Source organism: Pogona vitticeps, chromosome 5 (genome assembly GCF_051106095.1).
Source record: "Pogona vitticeps strain Pit_001003342236 chromosome 5, PviZW2.1, whole genome shotgun sequence".
In the NCBI taxonomy this organism is placed as follows: Eukaryota; Metazoa; Chordata; class Lepidosauria; order Squamata; family Agamidae; genus Pogona; species Pogona vitticeps.
The window spans coordinates 39,567,903-39,581,234 of record NC_135787.1 but is presented as its reverse complement, the minus strand read 5'-3'; the positions used below and the strand labels follow the sequence as shown (position 1 = coordinate 39,581,234).

Genomic DNA, 13,332 nt, shown 5'->3' with positions numbered 1-13,332 from the left:
TTTCGCTGGAACGAATTAACATCATAATGCAAGGCACCACTATAGTTAGTTACACCAGTGTAAGTGCAAAGACATGAATTTAAGCCAGGGGTCTCAAACATGTGGCCCAGGGGCCATTTGCGGCCTGCCGGATGATAATTTGTGCCCCCCGCCTTGCCTGCCCCCTGAAGCGCCCACACGTCCTCTGCTATCCAGAGTCAAAAAAAGTGCCTCGCCTTGCTCGCTGGCTCTCCCCCAAGACAGCGCCTCTTGCACCCTCCAGCCAGAACTGCAGCCTGCCAGCCAGCCTGTTGGCTGACAGGCTGCAGTTCCTGATGGAGGGTGCAAGAGGCGCTGTCTTGGGGGAGAGCTGGTGAGTGAGGTGCACTGATGGCTCTTTTCCCCCAAGCACCTGGGCCACTGAGCTATGCTTGAGAACAGAGCTCGCTCCCAGCCTGTCCTTGAAGAGCGCCTCCAACAGCAGCTACCGTCACCACTTCTTCGAGGGAAGCGGCTCTGTGGCTCTCTTTCTCTCTCTGCACCCCCAGCACCAGCCCAGCCAGCGGCCGCCTCAGCACCCGGCGGTGCTTCCTCCTCCTCTTCGTCTTGCTTCAGCCGCCTCGGCTCTGGAGGCTGCCTGGGCTCGCCTCGCAAAGTTTGCTCCTCTGTTGTGGTGGAGGTAGCTGCTGCGCCTTTTTTTGAGGGGGGCCCTCAGAGGAAGTTTGCCGGACCTCTGTCTCTGTGTGTGTGTGTGTGTGCGCGCGTGCACGCGTGCACACCCACCCGCAAGCACCTTTGGTGGGGTGCCCCGTTCTGTTTAATTTTGCGGGTACCAATGGGAAATTTTCTCCTTTGGCAAGGCAATTCTGTGAGGGTTTTTAAAAAAAATTATGTCATCCCCCCCCCCGCCGGCTAGGCGGTCGTCAGCGCTCCCTCCCTTCTCTGCTTCTTCATCCTGGTGGTGGTGGTGGTAGTGAAGAAGGAGCCGGAGGGTGTCGTGGCCGGCGAGGAGGGCTCGTGCGCCCCTCCTCCCCTTCCTCCTCCTCCTCCTCCAAGCCCCAGCCAGGCTAAGGAAACTCCTGGGCGGCTTCCTTGGGCTCTTGCTCCGCTTGGCGGAAAATCTGATGCAGCCCAGCCTCACCTAGACTCTGCCTCCAGCGGCCCCCAGGTAAATTGAGTTTGAGACCCCTGATTTAAGCAATGAATTGCCACTAGTTAACAAATTGCCGCTTACAGTATATCCCTCATCACACATTAGTCCAGTGTTTCCTAACTTTGGGTCTCCAGATATTCTTGATCTAAAACTCCCCAAAGCCTTCACAACTAGCTGTGTTGGCTAGGATTTCTGGGAGCTGGTAGTCCAAGAACATCTGGGGACCAGTGTATCAGTCAAATAAGCTGGTGTATCATGAGGGATACAAGCAATAACTCCTTAAAACTAGTGGCAGTTGGTACTGCAGTTGACACAACTTTACTTAATCCAGCGTAACTAATATATTTCTAGTCTATGACTAGTAGCTATCAGTAGCCCTCTCCTCAATGAGTTTCTGTAATCACCTTTCAAAATGCTCCAGTCTGGTAATTATTACTACATTTTGTGGCATGGCAAATTCCATGGTTTAACTGTGTGTTGTGTGAAGTTGTTTGATTTGTTATGAAATCAGCCTGCCTTAGCATTTAAAACAATATACATATGATATGGTAGCAGATTTTTTGGCAGTCTGCATGAAGACTGATTAAGGAGACAATTAGTTGCAGGATATTTAAGGTAAAATTAATGAAAATTTATTTTGCTCCTGATGTATTGTTCATTTTGCTATATCTGTGTCCATTGGGCTAGATCCATTTTGATTTTAAAAAAATTATTAACTGGTTAAAACAAAGAGTAGCTAAAATGGAGATACAACAAGTCTAAGCACAAAATTATAATATTGCAAAAGCAAAGAAAAATAAAAAGGAAAAAGGGAGAAGCAAAGAAAAAGGAAAACAGAGCAAAACAAAGCAGAAAAGTATCTACAGTGGTACCTTGCAAGACGAATGCCTCGCACAACGAAAAACTCAGAATACAAAAGCGTCTTGCGAGTTTTTAGGTGACTTGCAAGACAAAGATATTTTCATCTTGTGAAGCGCAATTTCCCATAGGACTGGGTGGGGTTCCCCCCACATGGCGATCGCCGCTTTCAGAGGCCTCCAAAGACTTCCCCAGCACCATCGGAGGACTGTCGGGGGACCTCGTGATCGCCGCGATCACGGTTGCGGGGTACCCCCACCAGTCCTCCGATGGTGTTGGGAAAGCCTTCGGAGGCTTGCCCAGCACCATTGGAGGACTGGTGGAGGTCCCCCTCGTGGCAATTGCCGCTTTCAGAGGTTCCCCGTCAGTCCTCTGATGGTTCTGGGCAAGCCTGTGAATGGAAAAAGGCAGGGGGGAATGGCAGGAAATTCAAAAATGGTGCTGGGTAAGCCCCAGGAGGCCTCTGAAAGCGGCAATCGTCGGGTGGGGGAAACCCCGCCCAGTCCTCCGATGGTGCAAGGGAAGCCTCCGAAGGCCTCCGAAGCCAGCGATCATGGCAAGGGGGGCCCCCACCAGTCCTTCGATGGTGCTTCCCTAGCTCCCTACCTGGTAAGTGAACTTTTCATAATTTTTGACCCATAAGAACACATTAATTAAATTTCAATGCATTCCTATGGGAAACCGCGACTTGCAAGACGAAAATTTCGCAAGACGACATGACTTGCGGAACGAATTATTTTCGTCTTGCGAGGCACCACTGTACACATAAACTTCTATGAATGATTTCCAAATATCAACAAATATATCCATGAAGTTGCCATTTGCATGCCATACATTCATATGTTGACAGTGTTGTAAGATCTTATATCCACTGTATTACTGATGGTGGGCATCTATCTTTCCAGTGTTACAACATCAATCTTTCTGCAGCTGTAAGGCACAGAGAGCCCATCTACACTGACTGATGGTTAATCTCCAAGAAGCAGATATATTTGCTGCTGGATAGCTCAGTGGGAGTTCAGTTCCCCCACTGTGCCTCCTGGACAGGCTGGACTTGATGATCCATGGACTCTCTTCCAGCTCTGCAGTTCTTAGATTATTATAGTTCCAAACTTAATGAAACTGAAGAGCAGACCCACTAAAACTGAACAGTAGACCCAAGTTAATAATTACTAATTTAATTATTATTGATTTCAGTGCGTCTGCTCCAAATATAACTAAGTCTGGATCTGACCCATTAAGAATAACGTTTTATTCCTTTGTGTAGCACTGTCATGCATTTGAAAAGAAAATTGATTTTTTTAAAAAGTGTTTCTATCCTTGGTTTCCTTATGAGAAGTGTTTAACTGTTGCCCATATTGATGTTCAGTACAAGTGAACATCTAATGCACATTGCTAACTTTAAGATTCAGGATATTGTTATTGTTACGTGCCATTAAGTTGCCTCCAACCTATAGCGCCGCTGTGAATAAGAGATCTCCAACATGTCCTGTCCTCAACAGCCCTGCTCAGCAGTTAACATTCAGCTGCAATCCTGCTTTGGCACTATCTTCTTTTACTTTCACTTAAAGTTGTTTCAAGTCATTGCTGCTTTCTGCCAGTGAAATTGTTTCATCTGCTCACTGAGGCTTCTTCCAACAACTTTCATTCCTCCTTCATCTGAATCTAGTCTGGCTTTCTGTGTTATATGCTCTGTGTACATATTGAACAGATAAGGGGATAAAATGCGTCCTTAAATTTCCCATTAATTTCTTGGATTTTCTGGAAGAGATCTTTTGTTTTTCCCCTTCTGTTATCCTCCTCTGTTTCTTTATACTGGTTGCTTCAGTAATTCCGTTTGTCTCTACCTGACAGTCACTGAAAAGTTGCATTCAGGGTTGTAACCCTATTTCTGTCACCTTTTATTTTTGCTTCACACCTATCCTTGACAATTTAAGGTGTTTTTTTCTGCCATCCATCTAAGTTTTGCTTTTCTTTTTTACTCCAGGAATGGTATTTCTGCATTCTTCTCTAATAACATATCAAGTTTCAATCCACAGTTCTCATTCTCTGGTTCATTTGGCCTACCTTTTCCCAAATCATAGTCCATAAAAAGTAAGATTTTGGAGTTCTGAAAAGAGCCCATAGTCTTTCTTTTCTTTATTTGTGTCGGAGTGTTGCACAATCAACTATACAGCTTGGGATCAATAATTACCTGTAAGGCCACTTGCTCTAAAATCTGAGATAACGAACATTACTAGCCCCTGGTGCAGCAGATACTGTCATTTCTCTCCCCATACCTTTTGATGGAAAAAAAAATCCAAGAACATTGTGGTCATTTGGAAATCTGTATGCAATCTATATTAATGTGATTTCAAGATTTTTAATTATCACTTTCACTTCAATGAAAAAGGGACCTGTGGGATTGTCTGTGGAATGTTTGCTAAACTAGCCCACATAGCTGTCATTGAGATCACTTTATCTGCCCTGAATACAGTACCTGTACATTTGTTTTTACACTTGTATCACTTTATATTGCTAAGCAGAAAGAAAGAGTAGCTGTCAGCTCTCAGTGTTTTTAGTCAAGAGAACAACTAATTAACAGGAGAGCCAATTTATAGAATATAATCTGCTGTCCAATGGCTTGGGTATTAATCTCAGCAGATTGTTACAGGGTTTTTCTAAAGTGTAATACCATTTACAGTATTTGTTCTCCAGGTTTTGACATTTGAAACCAATTGAAAGAGAAGTTGTTAAGCCATTTCCATACAATGCTCAGTAAGCAATTGCAACACAATTCTTCTCTAGACATCCCTTCTCTTTGTATAGCATTATAATTTAAAATGAAGTGAAATGCAGGCTTTGATGGTGCCACAGGCAAGGTGTTTTAAGAGGATCAAAGAATGAAGCTCACTTCCTCTGTTTATGTGGAATAGACATTGGGGGTCAAATAAATCTGGATGAATGTGGCCATGTCTGGAGTGAGAAGGGTTGATCTGTGATCTGAATTTTCTGCCTCCCAAGCGCACAGCTTCAAACATAACTTCTCACTTCACGCCAAAGTTCTGTTTTTCTTTTCTTTTGGAAACAGAAATCTGGACAGCCATATCAGATGCTTTGAAAGTGAGGAAGGGCATATAAGCACAAAACTATGCAAAATATGCACTCGTTCGTAATCACAGCTTGGAAAAGTTACTTTTATAAATTTCTGAGTTACAGATGGAAAAAGTAATGTTTTAAGTGCTGCATAAAATAAATAAGAGACATAGGTAAGAAGGATTTTTTTAAAAAAAACAAAACCCCTCTGTCCATCCTGTACTTTGTGGAACAGTTAAAATAAAATTAAATTAAAGGAGTTTGGGTTATTAACTGTTTTAAGTTGCCAGCCTTTGTCGATGTTTCTGTGTATTTGTGTTTGTTCATCCGCACGTCTTTAGGGCCAGCCCATTAATGGATGCCTGAGCGAGCAGGTTTATTATTCCTTAGGGAAAAGAATATCTTTAAACACGCAGTCATCGCGATGGCCTCGATGTGTAAAACCATCTTGAGCAAAGAGAAACCCAGAGCCGGCATTGTCCTGAATCAAGCCGAGGGGGGGGGGGGGAGAAAGGGAGAGAAGAAGGGAGGGAAGGGCTTTTGCAGCAGATCATTACTCATTTATTCGCACAGCAAGCTCCTTCCTCTGCCCATTCAAGCAGCTATTACTAGCTAGTGAAAAGTCACAAAGCCCTGTCATTAGCGGAATCAATCACCGCCAGGGCCCAGGGAGAACCCTCCTGCAGCCCCTCATTTACTCAGCTAAAGAGCTCAGAGCCTGCTGTCTGCGGCTGACTCAGCTGCCGTCTCTCTCTCTCTCTCCCTCCCTCCCTCCCTCCCTCCCTCTCTCTCTCTCTCTCAGCCTCTTTTCAGCAGTTCTCCAGCCTCTGCCATCTTCCCCCCTTTTCTTTGTACTGTTTATTGGAAGATGCACTTTGTGGATTCTGCGCCAAAGAGCATTTGGGGAGCGGGGGGGGGGCTTTTGCCTAGTGTTGCATTCTTTGGCTCTTTAGCATATTGCCATAGAGACATCACTGTTTTGAATGGTGGCCACCTTTTTAACCCTCACCCCCCAGTTCCCCAACAATGCCTCCTGCATTATTTTGTTTTGCCTTTTCTCTTGGCCTTGTTCAAAGCCATTTTGCTGTACATTTGTTGGTCAGTTAAGTCCAATGGGAGAGAATGATGATGTTGATGGCAATTAATGGTATTGCAAGAATACAGGAAGTCATAAAAGGGGAAGATACAAATTGAAGGAAGGGCAGATGTTTTAATGAAACCCAAAAGAAACTAGCAACAACTCATAGAGTACAAGGATTAAGAAACTAGCTACCAGCCAGTCTGCCCCACCCAGCTCCTGTTAATTGATCCTAGGCTAGTTTTTCAACATTACCTGACATTGTGCTTTTAAAAGTGCACCTCACAGCCACAGAACATGCACATATGAAGGCTTCCCAAGATAAGATTGTTATGCATAAAAAAGTCTCCTGCTTATATACCGCCCCATAGCGCTTCAAGCATTCTCTGGGCGGTTTACAAGTTAATTGTGCAGGCTCAACATCTCCCCTCACACAAGCTGGGTACTCATTTTACCAACCTCAGAAGGATAGAAGGCTGAGTCAACCCTGAGCCGGCTACTTGGGATTGAACCCCAAGTCATGAGCACAGTTTTGGCTGCAGTACAGCTATTTAACCACTGCGCCACAAGGCTCTTATCTAGGTGACATAATCAGATAAGGTAAGAAACAATCCAGAAGGTAGGTAAGTACTTAATCATGCATAGTGTTATGATTCCATATTCAGGTATATTTACATGCTTGTTTCAAGGGCAACTCAAAGTCAGACAAGCAAACTGCAGCCCCCCTGTTCTGCTTGTCAGCAGATCAGCTGTATTTAGCTCTGCCACAGTGAAAATGGAGCAGTTTGCATTTGAAAATGCTTCCTGAAGGATTGAGCTAAATTGTTAGAACTTGTTCTGCTTTCTCCCATGTGTTTGTAGACTACAACTGCCCAACTGAGGGCAAATGGTAAATAAAGTAGTTTTGCCTTAGTTACACACCTATTTACCAACTTGATACGCACCCAGGATCACCATGTTCCTGCATTCTTGTTGCTAGGCTAGTTTCATACATGGAGAAGGTGTGTGTGTCTCTCGGAGAGATTCCTCATTAGTTTTAAACAACTTCTGCTTTACAATAGATTTTAAGAAGTACACATTCTGAAAAACAGACTTTCAGGTTAGGCTTCCCTTCTCTACAAGTGTCCTACCAGGCATGTAAAAGATTCAGGGACTGAGCATAAAAGTTGTATATGTTAATTTATATCTATATATGCAAATTTAAAAATAATTAGTACCATTTATTTAAATTCAACAGAAGGCAAAGCCAATTAAATTTCTCTTCCAAATCACTTAAAACAAAATGAATTATTCAATTAATTTGCATCCCTCTCCAGATCATCCCAAATCAGTAGCCACTGTAAATTAATTAATTAGCAGTGGTATGAAAAAAGAGAGAGAGAGCAGCTAGTACCCTTTTCATTGGTACAGGTACTTCCTTTCTCTCCCTCTTCTAGACATCCATGCTCTCTGTCATAATCTCTTTCTGTCTCTCATGTACATACACTTAACATATCAAGAACTGAAATAGTTGGCAGAAAAGTGAGGTTTAAATTTAAATAGCAGTAGTAGTGTTCATAGTAGTAGTAATGTGTTGTCAAATCATTTCCAATTTATGGCACATATCCCTGCCGCTCCAGGATTTCTAGATATAAAGTACTCGGAAGTGATTCTGTATTTCTTTTTTCTGATGGCACTCTAGGACTGTGCAGCTTGCCCAGGATCTCAGGGCATGTAGCCATACCCATCACACTTGTTCTATGAACTCAGCTGCACTATTTCCTGAGAATTACAGTGGGTATTCAAACACCTGTCCCGTGGAGTCAGCACTCCAATTCACTGGGCTAAACCAGAAAGATTATAAACCAGCACATATTTTCTACTGAAATGGAGTGTTGGAGAACAGTACTCCACAAAAGAGAGCCAGTAGTAGATAGGCCATTGAACTAATATTTGGGGAGTCCAGGGTTCACTGGGAGGGTGGCAATGGTAAATCATTCCTTTGAACATCTAACATGCCTCAAAAAGATATTAAAGTTGCCAAAAGTTGGATGATATGATGGTACAGAACATTCACATACTCCAAAAGCAATATAAAGCTAAATCGCAAGATCTAAGTCTAATTCCAAAATGTGACCAGTCTGCCCTAAGGAATGTTCTGATTCATTAATAATTATCAGCTCCATAAATTACTTCCATCATCACCACCATAATTTTTCATTCAATAAGACAGAATAAAATGCTAGGTGGGAACTGTGAGGAGAGGAAGGTACTCTGAGGATATAAGGGGTAGAACACAAGGTTACAATGGAGCACAGAGGGAAGGACTAGAAAGAAAGAGGGAGCAGGTAAGTTTGGAGTTAAGGATCGGAAGGAGGGGAAGAATGGATCAAAGAGGAGACTGGAAAGAAGGGACAGTGGCATATGTTTCAGGGAATGGTTTTCCATGTGATATGGACTTCTCCCCCAAATTCGGACAAGTCCACATAGGAATACTCAGAGGATGTTGAACTTAGCAGAGGAAGACTAGACAAGAAGATGTGACTAGTAGGCTTCACACTAGCTCCTATCTGCTGCCCATAAATAATAATTACATGCTGTCAAGTCAGTTCCAACTTATGGTGGCTCTTTCCAGGAATAGAGTGTTCAGAAGTGGTTTACCATTCCCTTCTCTTGGGGACATTCTAGAACTGTGCACTAGCTCAAGGCCAACCATACCGGCTCTCCTCCGAGGAGGCACAGTAGGGGATCAGACTCCCAACCCTTGATTCTGCAGCCAATTTCTCCAACTCATTGAGCCATGCAGCCAGTTTTGTTATGCAGAAAGATCAAGAAGACCAGCCCCACTCATTTCTCTATCCTCCTCCCAATTCTTCCCCTTTCCTTTTCTCTCTCTGGAGGACAAGTTATCCTACTCAATGTGACTAAGATTGTGGGGAAAATTTCCATTAGGAGCAGTGAAGCAGGAATGCAGCACACTGGACAGCTGAGGTTTACAGCTTGTCTTGAAAATCATCATCTGCATGGCAACTAAACTGATGCAGGGTTTGTTTTTCCAGTGGACAGTCACCGGGAAATAGATTCAGGGTAAGGTGTCATCAGTCGTAGCAGGAAATATGCCTACTTCTCTGGATTTTTAGTACTTATTTAAAAAGAGTATACAGTAATCCTTTTAACCTGTAAAATGGATATATAAACAAATACTGTATGTTCATTTCCAGTTGTAGAAATTTATTTTTCAGACCTTAGATAAGTTACTAGTCTCCATCTTAAAGACTGTCTTTATGTCTGTACATACCAGCTTGTTCTCTCTCCAAGTGCACATTAGGTAAAGACAAAGGAAAATCTCTTCTCCTTCTTCAAGGAGGTTTGACCGTTCACCTCTTTCTTCCGCACTTAACTTTCTTGGGTACAGTCAGGGGTAGCTTTTAGCTTAATTAATGTGGCATTATTTTCTGATACTGTATCAGCTTCTTTATTTTGTTGACTTTTTAAAATTCTGTATGATGTTTATCTTCCTGCAGATAACTTTCCTCAAGTATTTCTCAATGGGAATATAGAGTATAAATATTTTTTTAAAGAGTCCATTAAGAGGTAAGATAGAATACAATAAATTCCAAGCGTGTCCCTCATTCCAGGTGGAGATTAGTTGATGTCTCAGATTTGAAAGTGTTGAAGCTGATTGTTCTACCAGGGCAACGGAAGATTTTGAACTCTAGTGGGATTCATACTCTAGCCAGTTTTATAGCATTGCATTGGATTTTGTTTATCTTTTGGTGGAGTAGTTATTAATGTATGGAAGAAATTGAGTAAGGTGGTATCTGCAGGAAGATAAACATCATCTTGTCTCTGAAAAAGATTAGGAGGACAATTTTTGGGGTCCTTCCAGTTTCTTTCAACCCATCACTTGATGGCAAGGCCATCAAGGAAAATTGACTCCGCCTCAGCAGGAATCCCCCTTTTCATGGCTTACTCTGCCTCCTTTAGGGTTTGTGTTTTATTCTTGTTTTGATATGTTATAAATCTAATGGATCTTGTCATTTAAACAGAATAGATCAAGCACAGCGTAGCATCTCAGGCACCAAACTAAGGGAAGGTCTGTAGCTGATAGATAGAGCCCTTTTGTATATAAAAGACCCCCAAGGTTAAATCAGAGCCTGACACATTTCCATGTTAGATTAAAAATGAAGTCTTCCTGAAACCAGAGTTTATTCCTTTTCCTAATAATAAATGTATATCTGTATTAGATTAAGATTGTAAGTATGTGAAAAATAGCACCACTCTTCTTATGGCATAACTTTTTTTCATGTTTAGAGAAGGAATGCCACAAATTCAAATACTGTACTAGCTTGTGCTGTGCAGAGCCTGTACATTTATTGTACAGAAACTCTCAGAATCCTTCAGCCATCCAGGCTATTTCCCAAGTTCTTACACTGCTTCCTTATTTTCTGTTGTAGGCATTGCAATAAGATCATGCCTTGTATTATAATATCATGCTATTTTTTTTAAAAAAAAAGAAAAACAAGAGAAACAATACAGGGAACGTAGTGTAGAAAATAGGAAAACACAAGCTATACTGGTAACCAATTTTTTTCTTCATCATTTCAGGACTGTAATGATTACTTACTTACTTGACTACAATTCACAGAGTACCCATGCACTATAACTAGTGGAAATGCTAGCTTAGAAATTCCAGGAGTTTTAGTCCCTAAAGTAACTTCAACAACAGCATGAGAATATTTGCAATGGTGGAAGAGGAATGGAAGTCCAATTATTCGGGCATATTGGTCATGCTAGTACAGTAGCTGAAAATCCATCTTGAATGTGTGAGCTATTTTTGTTACACTATACAAAAAAATAATCTTTGGGAACCCTCTAGCTTTGCCTTACCTTAATCAATTGCCATCATTTGTGAAAAGACATGGAGTGGCAGGAGGCGTTGTCATCTTGTTTGTGCTTTTGGTTTATTATTCCTAGCTTGGTAAGAAAATATAAAGATACTAGCAATGTTGTGAGCATTGACCCAGTCCAATCACACAAACCTGCCAGACATATTTCATATATTACTTCTCCTCTCACCCTTTGAGTGGTACTGCTTCTAGCTATAAGTCATCAGTGACCTGTACTGTAATAATCAAGTTTGGCGGCTGGTAAGGATCTGCTAACTGGTCTTAATGGTCCTATCTTGCATAAATTTACTACAAAGAATGTTTGTGGGAACATGGTTTTCCACACTATAAACATGGGCTCCTTTGGCACCCCTCTCCTTCTTATTTTGAGAACATACTGGCAGTATCTGGCTTCAGAGCCAGAGATAGGGAGTTCAATTCCCCGCTGTGCCTTTCTGACAAGGACTAAACTCGCTCAGGTTCCAAGATGACCAAACAAGTTTTAAAAATTAAAATAAAAAACCATAGTGGCCTTTTCAGTCTTCAAGAAACTCTTCAGACAACCTTTTGCATAGTTGAAGAAGTCCTCCATGTGTCACTTTAAATTAGTTTTGATTTTTAAACTGTAAAGGAATAGATGTTTAAGTTTAGCTGACTCTTCTTAAATACCATCCAAACCTGAATTGAAAGAGAAAATACTAAATTCACTAGAAGCACAAGAACAAAAGCAACTATTTCTTCCTCTTCCTTTTTTTTTTTTGGCCTTCCTCCTCCACCACCACAACCACTACTGGCGTTACAAGAAGCAAATAAAACTATTGTGTATGTGTAATAAAGTTCTCCTGTCAGCTGATTTACTTTTAGATTAGTCCAGCTCAATAAAAAAAAATTAGCTTTAAGATTTTATCTCTTTATATTATAACATTTAGGAAAAACACAACGAGCAAAAGCCACCTCAAAACCTACACAAGGTCACTTTTCTTCATTTTAAAGTGTACTGTGTATGTACCACCTCATAACACTTAAAAGTACTCTCTTGGGTGGTTTACAGTTTTTTATATGTGTAGGCTATACGCTCCCCCTGCAAGTTGGGTACAGTACTCAGTTTGCCAACCTGAGAAGGATGGAAGGCTGAGTCAGCTTTTTGCTGGCTTCCTGGGTTGTAAGCAGAGTTTTGGCTGCAGTACTGCAATTTAACCACAGCAGCACGAGGCTCTTATACATTTCACATTATGCCCATTCATGTGTGTTATTTTTCAACAGCAAAATAATATTCTCTGCATTTCCACCTGACAGACAATGTCTGTTTAGCATTTTCCATTTAAAACTTTATTATGGATATTAGAAAAGGGGAAGAAAAGAGGAAGACCAGATATGAGATGGACTGACTTAATAAGGGAAGCCATTAATTTAAGATTGTGATTGCTGAGCAGGATTGTGGATGACAGACCTTTTGGAGGTCATTCATACATAGGCACCATAAGTTAAAGGCAACTTGACAGCACATAACAGTTATGGATACACAAACAGAGATGGATGCTTGATTAGGAGGAGCCGAAGATCCCAGAAGAACATGGGAAGTATAGACAGTGTTCAAGGACATCTGCTTCTTAAAAAGATTAATTACAGTAACTTTTCCCAAGTACTGGTTGCTGAAAGGTTTCTCATTCATTGCATCCCTGCAGATGAGTTTGACTTTCATTCACACTACAGTACTGCCCAAATCAGTGCTTTTTGGTAGAAAGAAGTTGTCTTCTTGCAAAGGGAACAGAATGTACTCCATGAGTAATGTGATCCTAATTCTGAGATTGTTGTGGTAAATAAGTGCTTATAATGAAGTGCATGGACAGACTTGAATGTGGTAAATGATGACATTTCCCTTCCTTCCCTTAAGTTGTCACATGGCTGGTTAGCAGACCTTGACAGATAAGGTTGCCAGAGTTTACTTTCATTGTTGATGTGAGTTCACAATATTTTGTTTTCAGAAATCTGTTGTCCCTTTGATCTTAGAGAGAAGAATTAAGATGGTTAAGGCACAAGACACTGAGTTACTTCTGTAAGAGATGGCTTGCTACTTAATTGAAATATTTTCTAATATTCTGTAAGGTGTAAGAAACGTTCAATTTAAAGACATTTTGGGTGGAGGGAGAGCACTGTATAGCAAAATCTGGCTCCTTCAGACAAACAGCGTTAAGCTTGCACTTAAGTTTAGCCACACAGGCGGAGCTCTTGTTTATAGATTCTGCTTTGCCATTGTAAGCACATGACATACATGAATCAGAAAGTAAGAATGGTGTTCATTCACTCAATTTTTTAAATTG

At 41.5% G+C, this 13,332-nt stretch overlaps 1 protein-coding gene across 1 annotated transcript in view; it reads left to right on the top strand.

Moving 5' to 3' along the window:
* Positions 1-13,332, top strand: part of MAML3 (mastermind like transcriptional coactivator 3) — a 344,514-nt gene that overhangs the window by 124,763 nt on the left and 206,419 nt on the right. The gene's annotated exons all lie outside the window — the stretch shown is intronic.